This window comes from Schistocerca serialis, chromosome 8 (genome assembly GCF_023864345.2).
Source record: "Schistocerca serialis cubense isolate TAMUIC-IGC-003099 chromosome 8, iqSchSeri2.2, whole genome shotgun sequence".
NCBI classification, from domain to species: Eukaryota; Metazoa; Arthropoda; class Insecta; order Orthoptera; family Acrididae; genus Schistocerca; species Schistocerca serialis.
Genome location: NC_064645.1, coordinates 350,222,732 through 350,246,542, shown reverse-complemented (window position 1 = coordinate 350,246,542; position 23,811 = coordinate 350,222,732).

Here is a 23,811-nt window from a genome sequence, read left to right as displayed (position 1 = left end):
AATTGCCAGATGTCCTAGTTACAATTGCCAGATGTCCTAGTTACAATTGCCAGATGTCCTAGTTACAATTGCCAGATGTCCTAGTTACAATTGCCAGATGTCCTAGTTACAATTGCCAGATGTCCTAGTTACAATTGCCAGATGTCCTAGTTACAATTGCCAGATGTCCTAGTTACAATTGCCAGATGTCCTAGTTACAATTGCCAGATGTCCTAGTTACAATTGCCAGATGTCCTAGTTACAATTGCCAGATGTCCTAGTTACAATTGCCAGATGTCCTAGTTACAATTGCCAGATGTCCTAGTTACAATTGCCAGATGTCCTAGTTACAATTGCCAGATGTCCTAGTTACAATTGCCAGATGTCCTAGTTACAATTGCCAGATGTCCTAGTTACAATTGCCAGATGTCCTAGTTACAATTGCCAGATGTCCTAGTTACAATTGCCAGATGTCCTAGTTACAATTGCCAGATGTCCTAGTTACAATTGCCAGATGTCCTAGTTACAATTGCCAGATGTCCTAGTTACAATTGCCAGATGTCCTAGTTACAATTGCCAGATGTCCTAGTTACAATTGCCAGATGTCCTAGTTACAAATGTTGGAGGCATTTCTTCCATTAATGAGAGAGCAGAAAAGTCTGAATCCAGTCAGTTCCTGTGACACAGAGGTAATGGCAGAAATTGTTTCTGGTATGTCAGTTACTGAAGTTCAGCTGGCCAACAAAATAGTAACTTCATTGAAGGCTAGTGTAGGTGCTGTTCATGCCCATCATGGTATCTCTTTCATTAGCCCACAAAGGAGTCACAAGAGAAAACTTGTGCAACAGAGGAGACTGTTTTCAGCAAAGGAAACAAAGTCCTCAAGCTGCATACCCATGGCAGTTCCTGATACAGAAGAAACAGTTACTGAGAACACTTCTGGATGAAGGTTTTCACCACATTAGCTAGTGTGTTGATCTCATATTCAGGACATGATGGCTTTATTCTGTGTCCTGCCATCCGGTTTTAGGTTTTCCATTATTTCCTAAATCAATCAAGGCAAATGCCGTGATGGTTCCTTTGAAAGGCCAAGCCCAATTTTCTTCCCCATCCTTGAAACCATCAGAGCTTATGCTCTGTCTCTGACGACCTCACTATTGACAGTATGTCAAATGTTGATATTCCTTCCTTCTTCACCAGCCTCTGATGCAGCAGTTCTGGTGACACGTGGGATCACCAGAAACTGATGCGGCTTGTGCCACCAGCCTAGAATGCTAGCATCGCTGGGTCAATCCCCCTCCCAAGCTGTGCTGGGCAGTGATGACTGTGATTGAGGCTCAGTGCACTTTTGGTGATGACCAAACATTTGACAACCATCCCAAAATTACAACAGAGTGAGTTGCAATCATCAACTTGCAATATGTATTTATTTTTGATCTAGCTAGATGAGTAACACTAGTACAACTGTTAAACAGATTAAATATTTTCATATTCTAGCAAGGAATATACTAACATCTGATTGTTCACAATCAATTTTATTGATAATGTAACTCATTTACCAAAAAATAAATTTCGTGAATAAATAATACTTTCAGTATCAGTATAAACACATGCAGTTTGAATTAGGAATGAGTAATTCTGAATGTAGCAATATAACTCAACTTGCAGTATAATTTTACTTTTTTTTTAAATCCCCCTATTTCAAAAGTTATCTGTAACCAAATAACTCATATTCCAGAATGTTCTGTTTTTAACTGGTCATTATTTCCTAAATTTAGGCATATAGTTTTGTAGTTCTAATTTATCAGGGAACAAAAATGCCTATTTGTATTTGGAAACAAGTAATAATTTCAAACTTGTCATTAATGCCAGTAACACCCTGACACAGATGCTAACATAGCAGATACCGAGTCTCACTGCTTGCCTGCTGGCTGCAGATGTTAATTGATTGTCTGAATGAGGAGAGGGACCAATCAGTGACATTAGTCCCAAGATCCAAAGTGGCAGAGACTGTGGGAGCAGCAAACCAACAGCACAATCTAGTCGATGGCAAAGCAAAACAGGCAAATGAAGATGCAGACGGAACACTGGGGTGGCAGGAAGAGGAAAGAACTGGAGGAAGGAAGGGGGAGATCATGGTGCTATGTGTGACATGGTGCTGGAATCACTGCTATTCCACCCCAGTCCCCAATTCATACCATGACTTCGACACAGTGGGGACAACACCAGGGGGAGATGACACAAGAAGAGCGGGTGGGGATGAAACAGCACAATATACAAAACAAAATGGAGAGGAAAACCTGACCAGCATGAAAGCAATGATGAAGGCCTTCCAAACTGAGGGCCTCCAATTGTGGAAGAGAATTCAGGTACTTAAATCTAGGGGACAAACCACTTTTATGATGAAAACCAAAGACAGATGTAACTATGTAAGGTTGTCTGCTACCATCTGTGACAATTGAGAAGGGAAGAGCGTATTTAGTGCAAAAGGCCAAATGATAGGGGCATCTCGTAAAATATGGTTGACAGTGAGGGGTGGGGGAACAGATCATTATGGTGTAAGAGGCTATGATTCAACCTTGTATGACCAATATGAAGATAGCAGAGGATGGTAGATCCCCAGTGGGCCATGCGGCGAGAGTCCCCTTATCGCAATAAGTTTATTAGGCAGGGGGTTGGCCTCAAAGAGTCAGCTCAAGGCTGAGCAAAAAGGAATTTGACATAAAGCTGCAAACCCAGCACCAGAGAGGTCACAGAAAAGGGCTACACCCCCAAGCCACAGGTTCAGCAGCTCATTACCTGGGATACCCATATGACTGGAACCCAAAGAAAGTCAACTGAACAACCAGCATGGTCAAGATCGGTGAGGTGGTCTTAGATGTCATAGACCAAGAAGGGGGAGGGAAAACCACTGTCTGATAGCCTCAAGGGCACTTATTGAGTCTGCACATAACATGGGTGAGAGAGGACTGTTTAACATACCAAAGAGTCTGGTAAATGGTCATTAGCTATGCAGTACACATGCAACATGTGGCAGGTAAGCGATGGTGTTACTTGCCAGCAGAAGGCATGAAGGCACATCCCTTGTGATTAGCAGATTTAGAGCCTAGAGCCATTACATTACAACACAACAGCGGCCTGAAACTCCCATGAAAGCTGGCAGAACAAACAATGAAACACAGACCCTCAGGAGAGATCCCTCTGAATCTGGGATGAAGGACCTAACCAAGGGGGAGGAGGTGTTTGGAGAGAATGGGGAACAGGACAAAGAGGGAAGATAAAAATCATGGCAAAGAGCAGCAAGGTGGAGCCTAATTGTTAAACTCACCTTAAGGGTGGGCAATGTCGTGGAGCTGCTAAAATATAAAATAGAAGGGGTGTGTGGGGAAAGAGAAGATGGTGATGGCATAGGAAACAAGAAGCTTAGACTGTTGAACCAAAAGGGCAGCAAATTGGGGGACAACCCCAGCTTCAACCAGGAAACAATAGGGCTAGTGCAAAAGGTACTGATGATCAGACAGATACCACAATGGTGGACCCGATCCAAGAGGATCAGTATGGAAGGAGCAGCTGAGCCATAAATTTGGCAACCATGGACCAGAAGGGACAAAACTAAGGCCCAACAAAGATGCTGAGGAGTCAATCTGCACCCCCCCCCCCCCCCCATGAGGTATATGGGGTGACCAAGTAAATTTCTTGTCAAAACGAAGACCCAAGAAGTGGAACTGGGGGACTACAATCAGAAATTGGGTCTTAAGATAGAGCTCCAGTAGGTATCGAACACAATATGGTGACAGAAATGCACCACCCACAATTTGAGGAGAAAACTGAAAACTGTGTGAGGAGGTCCATGCAGAAGCATACCACATGGCACCCTGGAACCGTCGCTTCACAAAGGCCACCAAGTGTTAAATAACTCGGACACAGAAGTCATCCACATGCAGAGCAGGGTGACCAACAGTTTGACGGAGGTCACAAGTCCTTTAATAGTGATGAGGAATACTTACCACTGAACCCTATGGAATGCCATCCTCCTGGGCAATGGAGTGTCCTCATCCCAGGACTTATGTTCCTGCTTCTCTTTCATAAGTAGAGGAGGACAGAAGCCAGAGAGAGAGAGAGAGAGAGAGAGAGAGAGAGAGAGAGAGAGAGAGAGAGAGAGAGAGAGAGAGAGAGAGAGAGAGGGCATCACTGTGGGATGAGGAGGAGGGGAAAGGATGTAACAGAGTCAATGGTAGATGTCGTAGACACAAGGCGAAGCTGATCATATTTCTGAAGAGCCTCAGCGTATGATAAATGGTCACTGGACTTATACCCCAATATCTTCTTTCCTTCTTACAATCCGGGCAATCCAATGAGCATGGAGAGTGACAGTTATGACAATGAATACACATGGTCAGTAGAACAAAGGCACTCCTGGGCATCCTCATTCATTGCATACAAGGTCTGCTGTACAGCATTAATACATGTGTACAAATCATAAACACCAAAAACACTTCAGCAGTGGCAAGACATACATCGCACTTCACCAGTTTGGAAGATGAGGTCTCTACGAAAAATGACACCCTGAAGCATATTCAAAGGCTAGTGAGGAGTAATGGTTTGCCAAACTTGTCTTTGATAGTTTCTACCAAAAATAATGGGTTTGTGGTGTGAAGGTGTCCTTGTTAGTCTTGATGCAAACCAGGTAATGGGGAAAAGATGTCACCGCAAGCCAGAGAGTCTGACCCTCCTCCCATGAGGGGATATCGAGTGAGGGAAAAGTTGTAGGTTGAAAAGGGGTACCTTAAAATGTCTTTCCTGACTAAAGGGGCAGCCATAGAACGGCCGGATTTTTTAAGTCTGATGCATTTGATACACAGTGTTCACCCTGATAGCACCAAAACCAATCAGGGGCACTCCCCTTGTGCACTACTCAGCCACACCAAGGGCCACATGGCATAGGGGCTGTTGCTGGGAGTTCCAATGCTCCAGAATGACAAGCCACTACTCCTAGGCATACACAGGGAGGTAGCAGCTCGTGTATCAGAACTGTCATCCCTGTGTTTTCAGAGGACTCCATCAAAAGAGTACAGAACACCCCTAGCACACGAAATGACTACTGTGCTAGCTGTATAGCACAAAAAGGACAATGGCTTCAGGTAAAAAATGGAAGAGGTGGTAAGGCCACATGCCAAAGACTTGATGTATGGTGTTGTTCCCCAGCTGGCTCACACCATGGAGACAAAATTTAGAGGAGTTAAATCCCCAAAGAGGGACTAAAAACTCCAAAAAGGGAAGTGTAAAGCAAGAAGAATAATACTGTAAGGGATAGCAAAAAAAAGATAGCCAGGCCAATGTAAGCAAGGAAACAGACATGTAAAGAAGGGGAAGAGGGGAAGGATTGAGGACAGGGATGGACGAGCACGGGAAAGTTAATGCAGATTTGAAAAGTAGAAAGGATCCAATAACTAGAAAACGCATGTGCTCCATGCACAAACTCACAAAATAATTGTGAGGGATGGAGCAGATACAAAAACATGATTCCGTGATGTTAAAGATAAACAAATCTTCATATCTGAGTATTACTGGATTTGCTCCAAATACCCACTGGCCAACATGCAAACCTGTGGTACTCAGGTCAGACTGGCCATCGTGACAACTCTATTTCTCATGCACCATCATCCAGTGAAGTAAACAACACTACCCAGTGCTGTTGGCACCGTTACAGTCGCATGCTGTATTGTCATGCTAGGTGTCACGACAATGGACCATAGTGCACACAACTACACACTGCTTACTCTGGAGCCCTGCAAATTAATATTAAACCAACTGAGCATATACTAATTCAGAGATGACTCACAATGCATTTCAATAATGTGCATAACAGAGAATCAGTTTCATACCTAGTGTGAAATGAAATGACAGTATGGCATTTCTGGCTGGGAGATTGTATGCAGGAGCAATTTGCTGCCTACTGCAAGTCTACATCAGTTGATACTGCTTTTTTTGCATCTAAAGCAAAGGTAAAAAAAAAAAGAAATGTCTTGTGGCTAGGGCCTCCCGTCGGGTAGACCGTTCGCCTGGTGCAGGTCTTTAGAGTTGACGCCACTTCGGCGACCTGCGCGTCGATGGGGATGAAATGATAAGGACAACACAACACCCAGTCCCTGAGCAGAGAAAATCTGACCCAGCCGGGAATTGAATCCGGGACCTTAGGATTGACATTCTGTCATGCTGACCACTGAGCTACCGGGGCCGGACTAAAGAAAAGGGAAAATGGTGATAAGCGCAACACAACACCCAACCTCTGAGAGGATAAATTCTCCAAATCGGCCAGGAATTGCACCTGGGCCCCTGCATAGCTGTTGGTATCTCTAACCGACAGCCACAGCGATGGACAGAACTACCCTCCAACACACTCATTCACTGACAGTCCTGTAAGGCATTGTGTATCGGAACAGGAAAGCAACATTAGGCATATGAATATGGGGATGACTCGCAAGGCATTTCAGTATTGTGCATAACACAGAATTAACTGCGTATCTAGTGTGCTGTGTGGATGCTCTTGCTGCCATGGTATGCCAAAAGCTTGTCCCTCACACCCAGTGACAGGTCCTGTAAGCAAATAAGTAAACACTAAATCAGAATGCAGGCATTGTGTATTGGAACAGGAAAGTAACAGAGCATATATGAATTTATAGATGTCTCACAAGGCATTTCAGTATAGTGCACAATACATAATCAATCTCATACCTGGTGTGCTGTGTGGAAGCTCCTGCTACCTTTGTATGCCAAAAAGCTTACCCTTCACGCTCAGTGACAGGCCTTGTAAGTAAACAAACATTAAAACAGACAGGAAGACAAGACGTCCGGCGAGTGAGATCACAGGTGTTTTCTTCGTCCACTAAAACAACTTATTTGAGAGGAAATAGTGTCAAATTTAAATTTCCTTTATTTTGTATATTTGCTGTAGTGTCCATTCTTGTCACACAATTGAATATTTGCGTCCCCATAGAGCCTGTTCTTGGGGGGGGGGGGAAAAAAAAAAAACTACTTCGTGTAATCTGAAGTCCCGATAATTGCGACTTAACGCAAAATTTTGCATGCCAAAACACAAATTCCATTCAAGTTTTCTTGATAGTGCAAAATTTGTTTAAGAAAGACAGCTACTAGTTTCATCAGTGTCTATTGTCACAATAAAAGTATAATGAAAAGTTTTTAAATTGTATTTAACACATTTCATATTGTTTACTAGTTAGAGGTGATCCAGGCATAAAGTTTTGGAGTTATAAACATTTAAAACTTGACCAAACACTAAAGTAAATTCTCTAAAAGCAAAGTAATTACTAATACATTCTTCTGTCATTGTATCTCTAAATCAGTAGAAAAACAACAATGGCATGTAAGACCTTGGTGTTGTTTTTGTTTACATATAGCCAATCTCGTGTCCTTGACAAATTTAAAACTTAATTATTCTTTCGAAACTGATCATGAGTGAGAAATGTGGAAACTGTTATAGCGTAGTGAGTAGAGGGATTTGTTGCTAATCTTGTAGGAAATATTTTCACTGGGAGAGGGAGAGGTGGGGGGAGATGTAGTGGGGAGAATGTTGTGAGAACAGAAGAGACTCTCTCCTGGAACTGCAGAGTACGCAAGGAACATTTTGATTGGGGTACAGTAAAGGAAAATCTGTGCCCTTGAGGCACAGTTGAAGGAAGCAAGGAATGAACTGATAAGGATCAAGAGAGATAGGGAGGAGGAGGGTGGTTGCGAACTGGCAGCTTGTAGGAGGATAGGAAGAAGGAGAAAATGATCTGATAGTTTTATCATCAACCCCAAAAACATGTGTCTACCACTGCCAGAGCCTCTGTTAGAAAGAGGAGCAAGAAATGTGCAGCACACTTCAACTGAGCCCAAGAAGCTTAGAAATACACAAAATGTTAGGAAGAAGAAAGTGCTGCTGCTAGGTAGTAGCCATGGGTGAGTTGTAGGCCCCGAGTTACAGGAAAGTTTAGGGGCAGCATACCAGGCCACCAGTATCTTCCAGTCAAATGGAAGGCTAAGTCATGTGATAGAGGACTTAGGGTCTTTATGTAAGGACTTTACAAAAGAAGACCATGTAGTGATAGTGGGTGGGGCGGGAAACAGTTTGGACAGGGATGGGGCATATGACATAGGTGGTGGCCTGGGCAAGATAGCTTCCCTGACTCGTGGCACCAATGTACACTTTGTTGAGCTGTTCTGGTGTCACGATTGGCCACACCTCGATGGAGATGTGAGGTGAATCAATGTGGGGTTAGGGATTGCTCTGAGGGTAGCCAACTTTGCTCACGTTTCTCTGGTGCCCGTCGGGACTATCGACAGATGGGGTTTCACTAGGCGTGGCCTATACCTAAACAGGACTGGCAAGGGAAGATGGGTACAGCTCATTCGTGAAAGTATAGGGGTTGGATCTCGGGCCACACATGGTCAAATACCTGTTGTCATCAGTATGAGAAGTAGGTCTTTTTAGGATAAATCCAGACAACAGGTTCCCCTGCCTAAAGAGTATCTCCAGCAGTTTGAATTAACAGGGCTTGATATCACCAAGATATTAATAATTTTGTGTGTGTATAGATCTCCCAGTGACAGTGTGGACACTGTTTTTCAATAAATTAATAGAATTTCGAAATAGTCTCAAGTACAAAACTCAGCACAATTCTGTGTGGGGACATTAAAATAAACATGAATATCATAAATGAATCCAGCAGCACCCTCATAAATATACTTAAAAGTTTTGGCCTGTCCCTATTGGTCAATAGTGCAACAAGGGTTACTACAATGACTTCATCAGTAATTGACCATGTGACCACAAATATGGACAGGGAAAAATGTGATGTAGCTGTAAAAGATCTCGGATTATCAGACCATCTCTGTCAAATAACAACAGTAAAATGAGACAAATCATTCCATAAACTACAAGCCTACAAACGACATCCATCAGAAATGAAAATAAAAGATTTTTCAAAGGAACTAGCAAAACAATGCTGGGATGAAGTGTATAAGGAAACCAATGTGAATAAGAATCCACATTATTTAAATTGAACTTTGAAAAGGCATTTCCAAAAGTATGCATGTCTGTATCAACGTCGCACAAGGAAAACAGGTATTAAGAAGTCCTTCCAAACACTTAAATACCACACTTCCACGAAAAAGAGTCACAATGATCCAGAATTCTTAAATTTCTATAATAGATACAGAAAGATCTATAGGAAGGTGCTGATAGCTGCAAAAAAGTCATTTAATGACACAGTAATATATAATGCAGGGAATAAAAGCAAAGCAGTCTGGGATGTTATAAAAATGGGAACGGGGAGAGGCAAAGAAACACAGAATAACATACTGCTAAGGGAGCAGGATAAGGTAATAAATAAGCCACAACACTAATCAAACTATGTTTATGAGCATTTTTCAAGTATGGCAGGGAAGGTACAACAAAAATTCCCCAAAACAAATATAACCCCTGTAAATAATGTTGCACTAAATACAATGATGTTACTTCAAATCACAGATAATGAAGCCAGTAAAACTGTTCAAAAACTAAAAATTAAAAGGTCAGTAGGCTTAAATGAAGTACCAATGTGGGTACTAAAACAATGTATAGAGGTTATACAAGGTCCCTTAACACACATAATAAATGAATCCTTTATATCAGGGACATTTCCAGTGCAGTTAAAAAAGGCAAGGGTTGTGCCTTTGGTTAAGAAAGGTAATGCAGAAGATGCAGAAAATTACCAGCTGATTTTTCTGCTGTCACCATCCTCAAAAATAATAGAAGCAATTATGAAAAATAGATTAATGAATTACCTGAATAAATACAATCTTTTAAGTGAATCAAAGTTTTGTTTCTGATGTGGAAAAAATACGGAGTCAGCTGTGGTAGAATGCACAAAAGTTTTACTTGATGCTCTTGATAAAGAAGAGTCTGTCAGAGGGTTCCTTTATGATCTTTCTAAGTCCTTTGATACAGTCAACCACAAGATTCTATTAAATAAATTAGGAGCGTTAGGAATAAGAGTGGTAGCTAAGGACTGGTTCTGATCATACCTAGCAGATAGGGTACAAAAATAGTGATAACACATACTTCAAATAGATCTAAACATTTAATAAAACACTTATCAGAACAAACCTAAGGACATCAGACACATCCATGCCTGAGGCAGGATTCGAACCTGCGACCGTAGCAGTCGTGCGGTTCCGAACTGAAGTGCCTAGAACCGCTCGGCCACCACGGCCGGCCAAAAATACATCAATATGGGGTTTCCGCAAGGTATCAAATTAGGACCAATACTATTCCTGATATACATCAATGACTTTCCCAGTAGTGTTCCCCATGGTGAAAAAATTCTCTTCGCTGATGACAGGAATATTATAGTCACTGAGAAAACAAGAGAACTCTGTTCAGAGAATGCAAATGAAACTCTCAAGGAAGTCTTCAATTGATTGATTTTTATTGTTGTAGAGACCTCAGAGATCATCTGAGGCATTACAAAAGTCAATATTACACAGTATAAATGTTACACAAATACTTACAAAAACAAGAAAAATATTACACAATATAAATATTACACAAATAATTATGGTACCTACACACAAAAACAAAACAGAGAACTTCTGGTACAAATTGATAGTGCATAGTAAATTTAGCCAATTACGGACTTACTCATATATAGAGGCATATAAAAACTGATCACTAAGTGTAGTCATACCATATTCTTTGCCTCCCTTAAAAATTCGTCAGTTTCATAAATGCAGAGCTCAAGAAGAAATGTTTTTTTAATTGGAAGATCCCTGATATGTTGGGTATGGCATTAAAAAATTTTATGGACTTGTATAAGAAGCACTTTTGTGTTTTTTTATAGTTAAATCAGAAAGAAACTAGGTCCTGCTTGTTTCTTGTGTTATAATTAAGTCGCATGTCATACTGTTGATAATTCGGATGGTTTTCCTCAATATGCATTACACACTGTAGTTTAAATATTGACGGCAGGGTCATAATCTGTAATTTTTTAAAGATTGGCCTACAGTAAGCTCTGGGTGCCAAGCTACGTATGTCTCATTGCCTTCTTTTTTAGTTTGAAGACATTAGCTACCTTGCTCTGATGTCCCCACAGTATTGTACCATAGGAAATGTGACTTTGTATTAAAGCAAAATAAACCACTTTAAGTACTGGCATGTTTAGACAAAGACACAGCTTCCTTAGAGCAAATATTCCTTTGCTAATGCTGCTTCCCACTTTTTCTATATGGCTACCCCATGATAATTTTGAATCAATTGAGATTCCAAGGAAATTAACAGCATTTAAGCTCTGCTCAAGTTCAGTGTTATTATTCCACGATACATACAGGTCTTGTATTTTTTTTTTTTTTTTCGGTTGACACGAAGGGAATTAGCTTTACACCAATTTTCGACTTAGACAGTGCACTGGTTTGCTTCATATTTCACCTTCTGTGCTGTTTCTGCAGTTATACAGACTGCAAGATCATCTGCAAATAAGTACGTCCTAGTTGACGGCCCAACTATGTTACATGGTAAGTCATTTATATAAATAAAAAATAGTTTTGGGCCAAGTACAGAACATGCCCACAGGTAAGTAATCTGATTCTGCACCATTAAAAACCACCTTCTGCACTCTATTACTTAGATAAGATTTTATCAATTCCAGAGCACTTCCTGTAAAGCCATAGAATTGCAGTTTGTTCAATAAGATTTCATGAGACACAGTGTCGATAGCTTTTGATAAATCAGAGTTTATTCTGAACCACTAGCTTGCTTTCTGGTTGCTTCACACACTGTGTTAAAAGTGATAAGGCAGATTTAACAGTTCCTAACCCTGATCTGAAGCCAAATCGACTATCAGTGAAGATTTTGTTTTCTTCAAAGTATTTTACTATTTGATTATTTAATATAGCTTCTATCACTTTAGACAAGATTGGCACAATTGAAACAGGCCTAAAATTATCACAACTTGAGAGGCTGCCTTTTTTGTGTATTGGAGTGACTTTAACAAACTTTAGTGCCTTTGGGAACTGAGCCTCCAAAATACATGTATTTACTACATGTTTTATCGCTTCTGGCAGTTCAACTGAATCACACTTTAACATGGCTGAACTTAAACCATAAACGTCATTAGTAAAACTGTTCTTCATTTTCCTCAGTATATTAATAACATCCTGTACCTTGACCAGTTAAAAGCTAAATGTACTTTCAGGATTTGTGGTGTTTCTCAGGTAGTATTTATGGTCAGTGGCTATATTGGAAGTGCCAATCACCTTTATTATTTCTTGCACCTTCTCAGTGAAGAATGTATTTAACTGTGCAGCATTCAGATTACTGCCTTCAGCCTGTGAAGTCATTTTCCTGTTGCGCTGACTGTTGATGATATTCCACATTCCACGTGTCTTATTTTCAGATGTTAGTATTATATCTTCATTTTTTTTTACACCTAGCTTCCTTTAAGGCCTGTCTTAATCTTTCCTTTTTCACTGTGAAGATGTCTTAAAATACTTGAGAACCTGTACTTCTATACCAGTCATAATATTGATCACACTCCTTCTTGATCTTCAACACCTTTTCATCCTTGACCTTACTTACTCTTAGTGCCTTTTTATTATTTAGTAAGTTAATGGGAAAAGAGATCTTAGCATAGACAGAAAGAGTAGATATGAGTTCTTCCACCTTTCTATTGCATGTTCTTGATAAACCTGCAACCAATTACTTTTATCAATATGAGACTTAAACACATTTAGATTATCATAATTGACCACATATACTTTCTTTCCTGCCATGTGCACTGAGTCAGTGTTACAATTTGTTATATCTGTTCTAAGAAGTAGTGGCCAGTGGTCTGATACACAGGTCTTAATTACCTCTGACTTGAGATGCATTAACTCTTTTGATACAAATATATTGTCAATACAGGTACCAGTACCTTTATAATGTGGCCTTGTTATTTAGTGGTAATATAAAGACCAAAAGAATTTAATAAATTATTTACATATGAGTTATAGATAGTGGACAACTGAAAATTCAAAATGAAATCTCCACAGATTAGTATCCTACACTTATACTTACAGACTCACATAAAGACACTAACTTGTTAACAAAATCATTTGTTGAATTGCCTCCAGTCTCAGTTGAGTACAAAGCTACAACTATTAAATTTAAATCTGTTAACCTAACGGCTGCAATTTCACATAACATTTCTAGAGATAATGCTTTAACTTTTGCTATTGGATCATATTTAATCCCCTTTTTTAGAAATTTAACACACCCACTATGATTTTTATTAGTTCTACAATATTTGTCAACTAGGGTGTAGCCCTCAGGGCAGTACAGATCTATTTCATCGTGCTTCAACCAGTGTTCTACAAGACAGACTACATCTAAGTGAGAAGTCTCTGTAACATCTTCCAATACTTCCAACTTATTAGATAAACACTGTACATTCCAGTGAAGGATGTTAAAATTGTCTGATCTGTGCCTTGGTCAATAAGCGACAAAGTGACATTTAACATAACGAAAATTAATGCCATGAATTTGTTTGAAGAGGGAAAATGACAATGTTAAATTAAATGTAGATTTCACCTCTATAGACTGTCTAACAAATGAAAAATTTCTAGGAATGAATATTGATTCTCAGATGAAGTGATGAGAACACATAAAGATACTTGAAAACAAAATGTTATCAGCATTTTATGCCCTTAGAATCCCATCATCAGTGTATAACATGCCAAGTCTTCTAGTTACATACTATTCATATGTACAGTCAGTTATTAGCTGTGGAATTCTGTTTTGAGGAAAAAATGCACAAAATATGAACACAATTTTTGAACTTCAGAAAAGAGCCATAAGAATGATAACCAAAAATAGTAGTTGAGCTCATTGCAAAGATCTGTTCTAAACACTGTGGATTCTAACTGCACCATGTGAACACCTTTACCAGTCAGTTGTACATATCAAAAATAACATTGGTAATTACTGCACAAACCTTTCTGTCCATGACGATGGAACAACAGCAAGACTCAAGTTGCATTTACCAAGAAAATATAAACATAAAGCACAAAATTGAATTCAATTAAACTTAAATCAAAATGCAGTCATTGTGAATTGGAACAGAAAAGTGACACTGAGGAAATTTTAATTTCGTAGATGTATCACAAGGCATTTCAGTTTTGTGCATAACACAGAATTAATCTCATACCTAGTGGGCTGTGTGGAAGCTCATGCTGCCATGGTATGCCAAAAGCTTCCCCTCTCACTCAGTACTGTTGGACATAAATGAGTATAGGGATAACTCACAAGGCATTTCAGTAATTTGTGTAACACAGAATAAATCACATAGCTGGTGTGCTGTGAGAAAACATTACCTGCTATGGAATGCCAAAAGCTTTCACCTTACACTCAGTCACAGGCACTGTAAGTAAACAATTAACCATTAAATCAGAATGCAGGCATTGTGCATTGCAACAGAAAAGTAATATTGAGCATATTCAAATTTATAGAGGTCTCACAAGGGATTTCAGTATTGTGCATAACACAAAATTAGTGACATACCTGGTCTGCTTAGTAGAAGCTCTTGCTGCCATATGTGAAAAGCTTGCCACTCTTACTCAGTGACAGGCACTGTGAATAAGCAATTAAACATTAAATCAAAATACAGGCATTGTGCATTGGCGCAGAAAAGTAACATTGAGTGTATTTAAATTCATTGATGTCTCGCAAGGAATTTCACTACTGCGCATAAGACAGAAATAATCGCATACCTGGTGTGCTGTGTGGAAGCTGTTGCTGCCATTGATTTGAGTTGTTTTTCAACACCTAAAATATCTACTTTTATGTCACTCATACTAACAGCTGCTCTGTTTTCAAATTCTGGAATATTTACTTCGTCTTCTTTTGTGAAGGAATGACAGAAAACTGTATTTAGTAACTCCGCTTTAGTGGCACCATCATTGGTAACATTTCCATCGATATCACGCAGTGACAGTATTGTCTGATTTTTGCCACTGGTGTAATTTACAGACGACCATAATCTCTTTGGGTTTGCTACTATATTTTGAGACAATGTTTCATTGTGGAAACTATTAAAAGCATCTCACAATGACGTCCACACTAAAGTTTGGGCTTCTGTGAAACTTAGCCAGTCTTGGGGATTTTGCATTCTTCTGAATTTGGCATGTTTTATTCATTGCTTCTGCAACAGTGTTCTGACATGATTTGTCTACCACAGTGGATCAGTCCCATCCCTTATTAACTTATGTGGTATGAATCTATCTATTGCTGTTGATACTGTATCTTTGAATTTGAGCCATATCTGGCCTACCCTTACATAATTAGCTTGGAAGAATTTCAAGAATTTTATTCACCATAGATCATTTTACAATGATGTTGGCTTCGTCATACAAGATGTACTAGTACATACAGAATAACAAAATAAACTTCTGTCAATACATTATAAATACATTTGAAGCATGGCAGTGTACCAAATTACAAAGGATAGCTTTTAAAAGCTAAAGCAACAAGCTATCTTATAATCTAATATAATAAGGTATTTTATTGTTCATAGTATAATCTTTGTAATTACACACGATTAACCACAGCACAAAATAACATGTTTAACTACAGACAACTTTTAAATGCTTATATTCTCCTCAGGCATTTCAAAGAATTCTTTAATGTCATAGAATAGATGATCTGACAGCCAGCTGTACCACTTAATTTTAAAAGAATTTGTATCCATAGACTGAACATGAATTGGCAGTTTATTGAACATTTTGAGTGGGTTAACTTTGTGGGAATTTCCTGTTCTCGCTAATCTGTGGCACGGTATGTCTAAATTACCGTTCGCCCTGGTGTTGTGTTCGTGTATTTCCTTTCTGGCAATAAATTCTGAAATATTATTTTTAATATAGAGTACAGACACACAGATGTATAAATTTATAATTGTAAGTATTCTGAGTCTGGAGAAAAGAGGACGACAGTGCTCCCTATGACCTCTTTTACATATTATACGTATGACTTTTTTTTGTAATTTCAATATGTTTTTGATGTGAGGGGAGTGCCCCCATATAATAAGACCATATGAAATATGTGACTTGAATAGCCCAAAGTATGTCACCCTGAGGTACTCCAAGCTCACTACCTCCCTTAGTTTCAAGAGAAGGTATGCCACCCGAGATATTTTTTCACATACATGATTGACATGTTCCTCCCAATATAGTTTTGAGTCAATGTGAATACCTAAGAGTTTTACCGACTTATTGCCTACTTCATTTGATGTTCCCATTAAAAGTTGTTGTTGTTTTGTCAGGGTTGCATAGGAGCTTATTGGCTGCAAACCAGTCCAGGGCCTTATCTAGTGTTTCTTTTGTTGGGTTATTCAGATCTGAAATGTTCTGATGTGTGGTAAGTAGTGTTGTATCGTCAGCATAACACACAAAAGGGTGAGCTATATTTTTAGGTAAATCATTAATAGCGACAATGAAGAAGGGTCCAAGGATAGACCCTTGTGGTGCACCTGTGCTGATTTCCATGATGAAAGAATTTAAATTTCTGACTGAAACAAATTGTTTTCGGTTACTTCAATAAGAATTTATCACAGATAAAGTGCTCCCTCTCACCCCATAAAACTCTAGTTTCCCCAGTAGTATGTCAACAGGAATGCAATCGAAAGCTTTGCTTAGGTCACATAATACCAGTGATACCATGTTATTATTTTCAAAAGCTGTTAAGATTTGGTTAATGATTTCCAAGATCGCCCATGTTGTGTTCTTCCCCTTTCGAAAGCCAAACTGATTGTTACATAGGATATTGTGTTTTTCAAAGAAGTTGCTTATTTGTGTATCAGCCCCTCAAATACCTTTGAGAATATTAAAACAATGGAGACTGGTCTGTAGCTTTGGGGGAGGTGTTTGTCTCCTTTTTTAAAAACTGGGACAACTTTTGATACCTTGAGTGCATCCGGAAAAACTCCAAATTCTACACATTTATTAAAAATGTAAGCTAATGGTTTGGGTATTGAGTGTATTGTCTTTTTAATTATATTATTTGATAACCAATAACAGTCAATACTTTTAGAACCTGAAAATTTGGATACAGCTTTTATAACATCAGCAGGTGTGACAGCCCTCCATTGAAATGCCAGGTTAACAGGCAGTGGTGTTCCAACAAGGTTCATTGCAGATGAATTTGTTGCTTTGATACTGTTACTTACTTCTTTAACTGAGTTTAAAAAGTACTCGTTTAATTCTTCAGGATCAAGCAGAGCTGTTTCTGTGTGTTTCGGTGTATTCTCTTGTTTTATTATTTGCCAGGCTGCCTTGCATTTATTGGGAGCTCTTCCTATATAGTTCTCCACTGCTTGCTTTTTTGCCAGAAGTAGTTTAGCTTTATAGTATTTTTTGCATTTCAGATATGACCTATGAATGTTCACACTCAGTTCTGCCCCTTGGTCAGAGGCTTGATTATGCATCTGGTACAGCATATGCAAGTTTCCTCTAATTTCTACTAGCTCTTGTGTGAACCAGTTCAGAGTTTTCTTTTTTATTTCATTTGGATATCTAATTTTTTTTACTGGTGTGCAAGAATACCATAAATCTGTGTACTTTTTAAAGAAGTTACCAAAGCTAATTTCAGCTTCCCTTTTTCCAGATAGACAATTATATATAAAGTCCCAATCTGCACTTCCTAATCTATCAACAAACATATTTATGTACTCTTCCTTCTGTCTTCGTACCACTACTACTTGAGATTCTTCAGTTTTAACTGGCTGCCTCTTACAGAGGGTAAGGAGTAGTGGCTCATGATCTGCAAGTCCACTTCCTGCAAGTCTAACTGTAAAATCCTCCTTATGGAAATTAACAATAATATTGTCTATACAGGCATTCTTACGTGTGGCACAGTTATTTGTACAATATAGGTCTAATGATCTTAGCATATTCAAAAATGTCCTAGCAACTGGTCCCTGTGTGTTTACCATTTCTATGTTGAAATCACCACATATAGCAATTCTCGTTTTACTCTTCAATATTTTTTTAATTATTAATTCACATTTTTCAATAAACAAATTTACATCACCATCTGGCGACCTATATAGACTAACTACCACTATATTTTCATTCATTAGTTTTACACAACTAAACTCCCCATCTAGCTCTGAGGAGTATGTAGATACATCAATTCTGGAAAACATTATTCCTTCTTTGACAAAAATTCCCACCCCACCATTCTTTATCTGTTTTCTACATATCATGTCTCACACAACATACACTTGGGGAATGAACATATTTACTTGTTCTTGTGTTAACCAGTGCTCAGATACACATATAACATCTACATGCTCAGTGTTACATAAATGGTCTAATTCTAAAATTTTATTTCTAATGCAACATATGTTAACTTGTAGAAAAGTAAGTAGTTGTCTCTGTCTGTATTCCTCTGAGAGCAATTTGACTTTATATTTGAAGTTGTAGGTTCCGTTAATGTCTTTAATCTTGATGCACTGTGATCATGTGTGTTATGATAGTCACATACCTGTTCATCCACTTGATGACTCACTTTAACTGCTTTCGTCTGTGAAACCACTGCTGATCCCACCAAAAATCCTGGTCCCTCGGTTGTGGTTTCTTTTTTCGGGTTGACTGTCGTACTCCACGTGTTGGTATTCTCATCCCTTGAGCTTGATTTACTGTTCTTCTTTTTGCAAGTAGGTCTCTCTCTCTTACATGGTGCCTTCTTTCCTGCCACCTTATTTGCTGCTTCTTCAAACTTTTGCACTGTCCTCTTGGGTAAGTTTATTGCTTGAGTAATTGTCCTCTCCCCACAAACAGAGTTCACTTTTAAAGATTCTGTTGTTATTTGTGCTGGAGTTGTGTCAATAACAATTCTCACTGATTCTTTATCTGAGACTTCAGTATCCTTCCATTTAAGTTCTATTGCTGTTTTGTACACTGTCCTGTTTGTTTCCACTGATTCATAAATCCTTGTGGCAATTAGTTCTTTACCAGTTGCATTAAGGTGTTGTCCATGTGCTGTATAAAGCTCCTTGTTACTAGGAGTATCAATAAAACAACTGTTATGGAAGCAGATTGAATTTCTTGGTTTACACAAGACCATTCAGGCAGGTCATGTCTATGTGGTACACCAACTACAATCACTTTTGTATTTGTATTTTGTAATGCTGATGAATTGCCAACTTGGTTTCATTCTTTGCTACATCGTTAGCCCCTGCGCAGATAACTGCAAAATCTTCACTTGTCAACTTATGGAGGTCATTGCATTTTTTTAGTATTACACTAGTGGGGGCACCTGGTATCACCTTCCCTTCAACATCATATTTATTTGAAGCTAAGTTTAAAATGTTTCTTGCACAGTCTCTGCCATGGCTATCTGAGGCAACGAATATTTTGGGTCTCCTATTCACTGACTGACTCTCAGGAGCAAAGGTTTGCATTTTCATTGCTGCACCCATAGGTTGATTTCCTTTTTGAACTGTGTTCTGTGTTGTGGTATGCACACTGTGTTGTGAATCGTGATTTATGTTGGGTGCATCAAATCTGTAGTTTTTGCACATTTCTATCTTGCCTGATTCTCGCTTCTGTAGTTCGTTTGTTAGCAAACATATAATTGTTTTCGAATACTTAAGTTCCTTTCTTACTATTCTGAGTTCATTCTGTAACTTTTTGCACACACGTTTTTAACGGGTCTGTTTTGATTTCGTCCATATCGTCACCGTCAGTACGAAAACAATCACTGCATTTCCAGCTTTTCACTCTTCTTAGGAAGGCATCAAGTGATCTAATAAAATCAGAATGTGACAATTGTCCATATGAACACAAAAGTAACAATGAGCATATTTGGATTTATAGATGTCTCGCAAGGTATTACACAATTCTGCATATCACAGAATTAATCTCATACCTGATGTGGTGTGTGGATGCTCTTACTGACATTGTATGCCAAAAGCTTGCCCCCTTACTCAGTGACAGGCCCTTTAAGTGAACAATTAAACATTAAATCAGAGTGCAGGCATTGTGTGTTCGATCAGAAAAGTAACATTGAGCATATTTCAATTTATAGAGGTCTCACAAGGCATTTCAGTATTGTGTGTAACACAGAATTAATCTCATAACTGGTCTACTGCCATGGTAAGTCACAAACTCTTTAAGATTCACTGACAGATGCTGTAAGTAAAGATTAAAACAGCGTGCAGGCATACTGCATCAGAACAGAAAAGTAATTTCGAACATATGTGAATTTAGGGATGGCTCTCAAGACATTTTAGTGTTGTACGTAAGACAGATTTAATCTCATACCTGGTGGGTGTGTTGGCGCTGTTGCTGCCTTGGTTGACTCAGTTTGTTGCACACATGTACTGACACTTATAGGTTTTTAAATCATGTTCCATACATAGAACAGAAACATGGCACTGTGTATGTGTGAAATAAAAGATAAATTACATGCAGTGTGGTCCACTTCACAGAATTACATTCACATACCAGGTGATAAATGTTGTATATCTCACTGCTGTGTATGCCACTGAGTTTTCACCCAGTAATTCTACCAGTTCTGCTGGAACCTGCAAATACTTAATCTGCCATACTTAGAAATCACTTGATTCTCCAAGCATTCACTCAATATGCTGAGTTGCGATAGGCACAACAAAAAGATTCATACAATTATAGCTTTGGGTCAGTGAGGCCTTTGTCAGCAGTAGATACACACACACACACACACACACACACACACACACACACACACACACACACACACACACACACACATACGCAACTTGCACACACGCCTGCAGTCTCAGAAAACTGAAACCACACTGCGAGCAGCAGCACCAGATGCAACTGGGTGGTGGTAAGGAGGAGGCTGGGGCGGGGAGGGGGAGGGATATTTTGGTGGAAGTGGCGGACAGTGAAGTGTTCCGGTTTAGACAGAGGACAGGAGAGAAGGTAAAGAGGGGGAGGGGGTAAGTACCGGAAAGGAGAGAAATAAAAAGACTGTCAAGCAGCTTTGCTGTTACAAGCAACATGAATGCAGGTATACCTTTATCCGAATGTTTTACCTTCTTTGCATTACCATGTATGTATTTCAGTGTCTTATGCATACTCTCCAGGTGCATGTCTGTGTTGAGTCGGTTCGCATCCTATGACAATATGCCCAATACTTCACATCTTTTACATAATACATCTGGAAATAGTGACCAAATTGTGATGTCTCTGAATCGCTGTTGAGTTTCTGAAGTGCTTTTATCAACGATTTCTGAAACACGGCAATGTCTCTTACCTGCATTAACGTCTTAGTGAGTTTGTACACCTCACTTCTCTTGTCCAAATTTTGAATTTTGCTCTTAATATTGGTTCTCCAGGCTCTGTCGACATGCCAGGTACAGAAAAGTCTCATTTCAGGAGGTCCCATTCATTTGTTCCAAGCAATACTATAGAATTCTGCCAGAACTGTTCTGAATACTTTTGGGGAAATCTGTTCAACCTGAAACTTAACACAATTGAAAAATATACTCAAAACATCAGAGTCATTCCTGTTAGATATGAGGCAAGGATTTCTGTGTGCTTTCCTCATATCACCCAGTACAAGTAATGTAACTTCAAAATCATAGCCATTTAGGCCATGAGTTCCATCAACACAAATACAATCACTTTCATATTTTGCTTATATGTCATTCATTATAATTAACACAGTCTTCACTTCTCAGTGCAGGGTGTAGATCATTAATTGTTTCTTGAGGCTTATAGAACAATACACATGGATTGTCACTTTGCTGCACTTCTTGCACCCAAGCTTCAATGCTGATCACATCATTTGTATGTCTGACTGACTTTGAAGACAGGTTATATGCAGCTGCAAATTATGCAAATCCTGCATCATTGTAAGATGCACTTTCTCCAAATTTGAATTTTGCACTATATCTTCAATTGTTTGGAGGTCAGTAGGAAATGAGATTCATGCAGCAATGTCTTCAGCTATCTTCATCCATTCTTTTTCTGTCAGATTCAGATGACTTAGGTCCAGATCATGACCAACATGAGTGGACACAAACGTAACATGGCATTTTCCTTCCTTGTATTAGATTTTAATGTCTGCAGGGCACTTTCCACTGATTTTGTTCCTCCCTGTCAATTTTAAATGTCTGCTCCCATCACCTTTGGAGATAAACTGACCTGAGCAATGGCAAACATGACAACATTTGGTGCCATTATTGTAAAATTTAGTGCCACAGCTTTTAATGAATTTGGAATGTGTAGCACATTCCATTTCTTCTTTCCATTTCAAAAATTCTTCTTCACTGGAGAATTCTAAGGCTTCTGGTTTTACACATAAGGCATATGCAGACTAGAAATGATACATCCAGTACTTTTTAGAATCGGTTTCATAATGCACACATCGTGCTGTACAGTGGTTCCACTCATATCTTACATGCCATTGAAACAGAGAAGTCACAGAGAAAGAACCTAGTGTCAAGGGACCCACAAGGATCTGTATTGAGCCCATTACTTTCCTCGTTATATGTTAACGATGTGTCGAGTATTGTCTCCCACTGCGAATACGATTTATATGCTGATGACCTGCAGTTATACGTAAGTGCAAGCCCAACAAATCTTCGCTCAGCCATCCAGAAAGTAAATGCTGACCTACTTGCCTTATCACAATGGATGCAGAACACTTCATTCACACCAGAAATATAAAAAGATATTTCCTCTCGAACTTAAAAAGAAACTTGCAGAATCACTAATACTCCCCTCGTTGGTTATGGTGATCCTATTCTCTGAGGATTTTCGTGTGAGAGTTCATGTCAGTTGGAACTGATGAAAAATGCTTCTGTGATACATTTGTGACTTACACAATTTCTACCATATCACTCCTACGAACAATTATCATGGCTATGTGACAATAGACATGATTATCATACACTGTGTATGCTGCATCATTAAGATGTGTGTGAATTCCTAAGGGACCAAACCTGTGGGGTCATCGGTCCTTAGACTTACACACTACTTAAACTAACAAAACACACACACACACACACACACACACACACACACACACACACACACACACACACACACACACACACACACACACACACACACGCCCAAGGGAGGACTCGAACCTCCGGTGGGAGGGGCCGTGCAAACCATGACACGGCACCTCAAACTGTGGCCAATCCATGCGGCTTGCTGCATCATCTTCTCAATCATTGCACTCCTGCCTATTTATCTTCAAGTCTTACACTGCTGTATGAACAGCACAGCAGATATACTCTTTCTCAATGAAGTAAAATCCTCTCTGCGTCAGAACACAGCACTGCCATTTTCTCTAAATCAATTTCTGTATGAGAAACCTGACTTTGGAACAATCTTTCTCAAAAGATTAGAGAAATAAAAAGATTTCAAACTTCAGAAGAGAGCTAATGACTCGCTTTCTATCACAACAGTGAAGTATCTCTTCTTGCAACTCTCTCGTCAACCCTCCCTCCCACTCTACTTTTCCCTCCTCTTGTCTACAGAGTTTTCTGTTGATATTACCTTCTTTCCTACAAGCCATTGTCACTTTAATTTCAACCCTTTCCTCCTCAATTATCCCTTCCACTTCTTCTAATACCAAGGAAGGCTTCAAAAGCTCCAAACTAATCAATATCATTCGCAATGCCTCTGTTACTTTATTATTCTTATTACTATAACTTTATTATTACTTTTTTCCTTTCTCAGACATTATGTCTGGTTAAAAATGGAAAGTGACATGGACCTTGATCAAGCGTGACTTCCTTTTAACTGTACGGTATA